Source organism: Cryptotermes secundus, unplaced genomic scaffold, assembly GCF_002891405.2.
Source record: "Cryptotermes secundus unplaced genomic scaffold, Csec_1.0 scaffold92, whole genome shotgun sequence".
NCBI classification, from domain to species: Eukaryota; Metazoa; Arthropoda; class Insecta; order Blattodea; family Kalotermitidae; genus Cryptotermes; species Cryptotermes secundus.
The window spans coordinates 569,732-577,719 of NW_019728498.1; the positions used below are offsets into that span (position 1 = coordinate 569,732).

Genomic DNA, 7,988 nt, shown 5'->3' on the forward strand with positions numbered 1-7,988 from the left:
TTACTCACATATACACATACAACATAATAAAATAATATAAGTATAGAAGTCCGATTTCCGAACTAAAATTTTATGGTTTCTTTAGCATTACAGTTTCCGGCTAAAAGATACAGAGTTTTTAGCATGAGTAAACCAATTTGATGAATTATAACCGGTCACAATTTGTCATGTCAAAAATTGAAGTAGGAAATCATGTAGAACTCCAGGACTTCTTGCTTAGGATATTTTATTTTTGCGAAAATTTCCACATTTTGAAGGCAGTATCTGTACTAAACATTTACAATTAATGCAAGTGTCTATCCAAGTTTTGAGGTTCCGAAAAATGAGAGGCTGAAAGTAGTGCCCAATAAGGGAAACCGGTGTCTGGGGTATCTCAAATTTGAGGTTATATTACTTGAGAAACAGAGGGGATTCATTAATAGGTTTTCTTTCCTTGGCACTACAGCCCCAGTGGGTCTAGGCCTACCTCCATGAACTTCTCCGTTCACTTCGGTTTTTCTAGATCCTAGACATTCGGTAGGACTCCTTGGGTGAGTGATCAGCTCGTCGCAAGGNACTTAATAGTTATTTAGTCAACTGAAAAGTGGTTCAGCCTGTAATATCAAAGTTCGAAATATTATGTAACAAACAACAAGGAAGAAATGTTTCACAGATGACATACCACTGTAAATGTGAGCGGTATATTTGTTACATTCACAACTGTCACATTACTACGTCTTACCTTTTAAACCACATAGAGTAACAAAACTTACATTTTTAAATGGCCTATCGCACTTCGCTTAAGCTTATGGATACAGAGCGTTTAAATGGTTCAACAAATTATTAATTCCTTAATATTATGAGAATATTGAAACTCATCTGTAATAAAATGTCGCAATGGTGTTGAAATTTTAAATATTCTGCAACAAGGTTTAATTTTCCCTTTAACAACATACTATAGCCATATGCCTTTTAATATTATCATAAAATTAAATAAAGACAAATTAATGAATCCTTCACCCTTCTTCTTTTCCTTATATCCTTCGCTACTGCTAGTTATGCCCCGACTAAGATGTGATCTACAATTCCTTGCAAGTATACCGATACAAAACCCACAGTTTCTCTTTAGAAAATTCAGAAGTTGTAGTTAGATACAGCGCCGTAAATAAATCCAACTAAGCTGGACTGTGTAAGGGAAGAAGTGGAAATATCTGGTTAGTTTTTACACGTGGGATATGTTTACATGTTTTTGATATCGAAATAACATTTTACTTTTCCTCGTGATACGCGAAAAAGATGGATCTCGTAGGCAGAATTTCAAAACAATGGCAGACACGGCTGTTTTCGGATTCACGGAAGGAAGTGAGAGCGCCAGGTAGCTCGAGGGATTTCCTCCGGTCCCAAATCGAAGGATCGAAATTCAATTTGAATTCGAAACGTGCGGTAAATACGTACGAGAACATCTGACCCATTTCCTTCATATCCTGTACCGTACTTTGACAATGCTTCCCTCTCTTCAGCAATCAAACAGCTTCCCTCATATAGCTTGAACAAAACGCATGTGAGTAGCAATGTCAGCTGAAGCAACGGCAAACAGGAAACAAAAATGCAGACACCAATTCCACAATTTCAGAGCCGAATAATGCCTCCATATTAATTTATCGTGTGACGTAAGACCTGAAGTTTTCACCGCGGCTAAAGTTGATAGAATCTTCTCGGACTACCAGACGCGTCAGTTGAATAAATATTACCGACATTTCAGGGAGCATTTGTGTCCCCACCATCACGGCCTGATTTCCAGATAAATGGAGGTTAATAAATCATAGCTAAAATATATTATTTATTTTATGTTTCCTCTTCTACTGCTTCAAGGTTCCGACTCAATTAATTCAGAATAAGTAAGCCGTTTACGCATTTTTAGGGCTCCTCGAAACCGGGATTGATCTGCGGCAAGGCCTCTATCCACACAGATCCGTGATATAACGTATAGGCCTATATGCTAGACCGTGGTTTGTAACCGAGGTCTCATTATTCGAACCGTTCGAAAAGGCACGACCCTCTTAAGGTTCGGCACACAGAGCGCTACGTAAGCGACGCACGCTACGTACGCTATGTTCCCTATGTTAGCTGCGTCGCAGAGTGTACACAGCGTACGTAGCGTACGTAGCGAACATAGCGTAGCGCTCTGTATGGCCGGACCTTTACAGTGCGGTCATTGTGTATTTTACATGACTATGTATTATTTTTGCCGATCAAAATAGCAGCGCGTCTAAGGCATGTACTGTCTTCGTTCGCTCGAAAGCTGGGATCATGGGTTCGAATCCCACTCATGGCATGGATGTTTGTTTGTGTTGTTCTGTGTGTAGGTAGCGGCCTTGCGTCGAGCTCAGCAATCGTCCAAGGAGTCCTACCGTCTGTGTAAAAAAGATTCCCAACGAAGAGCTGTAGTGCCATTAATGAATGAATGAATTTAGAACGAATGAATGTATTTTCATTTACTGAACAACTCTTTCACAGTTGCATTTGCCCTGTGTTGTACTGTGTCCGATATATAGAAAAATATGAACGACAGATTGTGAAGCACTGCAAGGAAGTGGTCGTAGCCTATTTCAATAAACTATCATATAATATCTTACCTTTGTTCTATGAGGCCTGAGGTGAATCACGGAAATAGCCTAGCACTCAGTCAAGGCCGCTTAATAAACCCCCTAAAAAATCGATCAACTAACTCCGAGGTGACATGAGATTCTTGTGAAGAACTGTACATGTCATGCGACTTCGGTGATTATTGCCACTGTGAATGACACACTGAAAGGGATTTGGAAGGAAGCGATGGTGGGTAATTTTAAAATTATATTCTGAATGGACTGAGGGAAAGAAGGAAAGATCCCAGGCAGCTTAGTAGAGTAGTCTTGGAAAGCAAATTATCACAAGGAATCGATCGGTACTAACAAACGTCAGTGTCTGGAAGCCTTCATTTCTTTCCTAACTTAGAAATCTAGAAACAAGAGAAAGCCGTTGTGACTAGGGTTCTCGAGGCAGTCTTCCGCGATGTGATAACGTGTAGTTTTCTGGACGTTCGTAGACTTTCTGGATCAAGGTGCAGCATCGATCTTCACGTTGGAGAGGTGACTAATATGGAAGTAGAAATTTCCTCCGAAACATAACTAAGCGTCTATAGCAAAACATCGCGTAATATCCTGTCAGACAAGTCTTCGTTTCCTTAATTTCCTTTACATATAACTCCGAAACACAGAGCGTGGCGATTCCCCTGTTTCATATTCGAGAAATCTCGAATCTTATTCTCTTACCATAGAACCTTTTGATGATCCTCCTCAGTCACTCAAGAAATATTTTGCGACATTATCTTGAAATATATTTCAAAATTCCAAACTTCGTCTTATAATTTATAATTATACTTCAGTTCGACGTCCGATATTAGACATACAACTGAGAAAACCTTTTGAATAAATATTCAAGGAAGGGTAGATATATCCTAAATTCACATTTATAAACATATTTTTGTCTTCTCAGTTTAAAACAATTAGGTTTAAATATTTCAGCCGAGTTTTCTGCTGAATGTTCTCCTTTTGTTAATATCTAGTTTAACTAAATACATAGAATAAAAAGTTATTATATACGTGCATCTGACAGTCACATGTACCCCAACAGCATGTTTCAAATTTGTACCACACTTAACAACACGACTTCCGGACTGACTGATACAAAATGTTATTTCGATATCTTGCTTCAAACGGCAGGTACACTTTGTAAATTGCCAAAGGCATTGAAATTAATTGTGTTTCTGGATATATGTTTCCGTGCGGTCTTCATATTAACCTAAAAATAGCCTACTATCATATTTCGGACTATATGTTTGCACCAAAAATAGCGTACGAGCGAAACCTGCCTATGTTCCTGTCTGAATTTCAATAGATTCGTCCTTAAGCCAGTCCGGATGTCCTTTAGATCACGTACGTCTTCCGTGTCTTTACACATCTGAAACATTGAGTAGGATTCCGGCTAACATTCATGTTACAATCTGACAAAAATGTGTTTATAAATGTTTTGAGATATATCTACACTATTCTCTTTCAGACGTTTAATATTCAGGCGTTTTATAAGGAAATATGATAATCTAAAAGCCTGTGAAAATGAAATGAAAGATATCTTGTATAATGTGTACTATCTCACAATTATTGTCTCTCTGGACTTTATCCACCGTCCTGCTTTTATTTAAAATATAAGTTCCGGAGACTGGATTCTTATCCGTCTTACACCTGAAGACGGAGACACAGTCCACTGTCACAAACGTTGTGTTATTTATCGTCCTGTTATTATTTAAAACACAAAACGTTTCGGAGACTGGATTCTGTCTCCGTCTTACACCTGAAGATGGAGACACAATCCAGTCTCCGAAACGTTGTTATCCATCGTCCTGCTTTTATTTAAGACACGACGTTTCAGAGACTGGATTCTGTCTCCGTCTTACGCCTGAAGACGGAGACAGAAGCCAGTCTCCGAAACGTTGTGTGTTTAAATAAAAGCAGGATGATAGATAATGTCCAGAAACACAATCTTTGTCTTAATATACCACAGACACAAATTTCCAGATCTTGTGTGCCATCTTCCTTGTAATAACACATTTTATGGACTTCCTCTTATGAAAAGACGGAGTATACGAGTATGGAATTGTGGAAATTTCTGAGAAAATTTTAGATAACGCTTCTTCCTTGTTATCATAACAGCACAAGACAAACTTGTTGTAGTGCTTATAATGGCCAGCACCGCGACAAATAACCAAGTTTCCAAACAACTTAATAGCAAAGTGTAAACTCTGCTTCGTTACTCAGGCCGTCCATTATGAGAGGTCTATATGCTCGGAAAGATACGTGTTATTTTCTGTTGGAGAGAAACGCTGCATTGCACTTGTGGTATCCCCGATTTGAATCTGAGTTCGAGAAATAAGTTTTAACTAAATATTACGGTTATTTTCCTATGTTCGTAAAACATGACGGCCTTAAACTGCCATTGTTGCTGAATCTAACATTCCTATCTGATAACAACAATATTAGTCCGCCCTACAAAATCAGTAAAGTCGACACAAGGTCTTTCAATAAGTAAAAGCTACAACAACACATCACTCTTAAATTAAATCTATGTTTAATAGTTGCTACCTCCCCCCCCCCAAATGTCTTTCCGTCTTGTCGTGGTGGTGGGGCTTGCGTGTCTCTGTGACCTGGAGAGCTATGCCGACGGTAGTTTAACTACCAGTAGGGTCATCCATGCCGGAAAGGTCAAAGGGTAGAGTCCAGACTAAGAGAGATATCCTGGTCCTCCAGGTTGGGGGTTGGGCATGAGGCTATCAACCTCATCCTGTAAAAACAACCAGCCTCGGGCATCATGCATGGATTCATTCATATGGCAGCACGTATTGGTTGTGGAGAATGGTTGTAGAGGAAGCCAAGGCTCACCCAGGGCTGTAGGACTGCGTGGTAGGTAGGTAGGTAGGTAGGTAGGTAGGTAGGTAGGTAGGTAGGTAGGTAGATAGGTAGGTTACTAGTTGCTAAACCATGCTGTAATTGGTCATCCGAACACGGGCGGTTTTGCAGTCAGAAAAGGAAATAAGTTTAATCTCGATTTTTCGGTTTATGAAAACTGTACATGAAACTGACATAGAATTCATCTTTCAAATGAAACTGATATTTCCATATAACTACTGTATTAGACACTGTCTACTGTCCGAGTTTCATTTCATATAAGCGTACACAACGTTTCCGATGTAGACCTATATATAAAATATATCTCAGACTCCTGATAACGTACAATAGAACGTCTCTTTATAGTGATCGAACCGTTGTCACAAAGCGAAGTTTATTGTGGCCCATATTAGTACAGATCTGAGGTTGTCACATCGATGACTGTGAAGAGCAGACCTAATATCTGTTGAGATCCGTCTACCAGAATATAGTGTTATATTCTGTAAAATAAACACTCGTCGTGTTAGGATAGTTATGTGTTTTTATCCGATTTTCCTTCTTTATTTAACTTTTTGTTTCTTCTTTTTCCTCCTACATACACAGACACGCAAAACACAAAGAAACAATTAATAGAGAAGTTTCCTGTCTGTAGAAACTGGGCATAGAAAATTAATAATAATGATTGTTGTGTTATTTAACTTAGCTGATTCAGTCACGCATGTTTTGTAGCGTCGAATGAAATGAGAAGATGGTCATGAATAGTCAGTTGTAAGGCTTTTGAAAGAGGAGTTCAGCCGTTTCAAGGAAATCTCCATAAATTCTTCTCTTGCCACTGAGGAAACCCACGACACAACCATAAGGATAGCTGATATTCCATCTTAACTTAAACTTCCTACCTTCCGAATTCCAGCCAAGATGGTCACTGCTGCACAAACCTGGTTTATAATGTAAGTTCTTACCAAATAAATGTGGGTTTCTAAAGCACTCTTCTTTCACTTCCACTCAATTTTTGTAAAACATGCCTTGCATGCTTCTGGTTGTAACCCTCTGCCCATCATTTGAACTTAAGCAGTTTATATTCCATTATAAATCGTTTCCTTGGTACAAATCGCTTTCAGTCTTCTTTCACTTCTGCAGAGAGACTATATTTCCGCAAATCCACTTGATTTTCTTAGTTAGCACAGTGATCCCTCTAAAAGTATTTATACGTTATCCTGTTTCAAAGATGAATGAACAGCCACTTGTTTATCTGTAATAAAACAGAATAAGCTCAACTAAAAGCATTTCTCTGTTTCTATTAAATATGATCAAAATCAGAGAAGCTTTCATAAAACTTCTCGTTTTTCATCTCATTTTACTTTACAACAAAAATTAAATAAGTACCTTAAATTAATTAATGTCTTTGAACTTGAAAGGTTTTGTTAAACTAAAGGGCAAATGTAAAGGCATTTACGATTTTGGACTCTAAGAAGAAGTGATTTAAGGGAACGGCGTTCTCGGATAGATGGTTTGTGGCTCTTATAGCATACACGAAATGAGAAACACAGTCAAAATTTTAACAGATATTTGTATTAACAGAGGAAATTTTCGGCATCTATACATAGAAATGTCGGAAGAATTTAGCAGGCGTTTCATAATAGTTAGGACAATAATTCATGATTGCACGTACATATCTATATTTAGCTAGAAATATAAACTGAAAATAAAGTGCACACAAGTTTCAGGTTTCTTGGCGCTCAAAATCATAAAATGTTTCAGTAAACAGTTACAGATAGCTTTAATTTGTTTCACTTTTTTCCACTTAAAAATCCAAAGCTATTGAAACTGAAATACACTGCATGCCAGAAATAAACTACTGAAAATGAAGGCCAAACTGTGCCAAGGTTTGTCCTAATAAGAATGTAAGCTTACAGGAGCAGAAGAGGTAAGAAAATTTTACAGGACTGGAAAGTTGTTTAAGGTGGCAAGTTTTATTTTATTTCGGGTTCCGTCAAGATATTCACGCACAGGAACAGTCCCAAAGAGGTATTATTATACTCCTGGAAGGGCTTGTTATATTGTTTATAGCAATAACCTATATATAAAACGACACTTTTAAGACGACCTGAGCAGGGTCTTATGGAGCTAAGACCTTCTTGAGGAGAAGCCAAATTTGCAGCTACTCAAGAATTTCCCAGCATTTTATGGAATCCGAAGGTATATTACCGTGTTCACAAGAGCCCTCCACTGGTCCCTATCCTGAGCCAGATCAGTCGAATCCAAATCATCCCAACCTATCTCTCTAAGATCCATATTAATATTGTCCACCCACCTACGCCTTGGTTTTCCTTGTGGTCTCTTTCCTTCTGGCTTTCCCACCAATATCCTATACTCATTCATTTCCTCCCCCATTCGAGCTATATGCCCTCCCCATCTCATCCTCCTTGACTTGATCATTCTAATTATACTCGGAGAAGAGTACAAGTTATGAAGCTCCTCATTATACAGTTTTATCCGACCTCCTGTCACTTCATCTCTCTTCTGTCTAAA

At 38.4% G+C, this 7,988-nt stretch overlaps 1 long non-coding RNA gene across 1 annotated transcript in view; it reads right to left on the minus strand.

The window, feature by feature from the left end:
• Positions 1–5,620: 5,620 nt before the first annotated feature.
• LOC111865149 overlaps positions 5,621–7,988 on the minus strand; it is a 22,911-nt gene continuing 20,543 nt past the window's right edge. The window contains exon 3 of the long non-coding RNA XR_002842929.2: positions 5,621–6,708. This is a non-coding gene — a long non-coding RNA (uncharacterized LOC111865149). The remainder of the gene's footprint in view (positions 6,709–7,988) is intronic.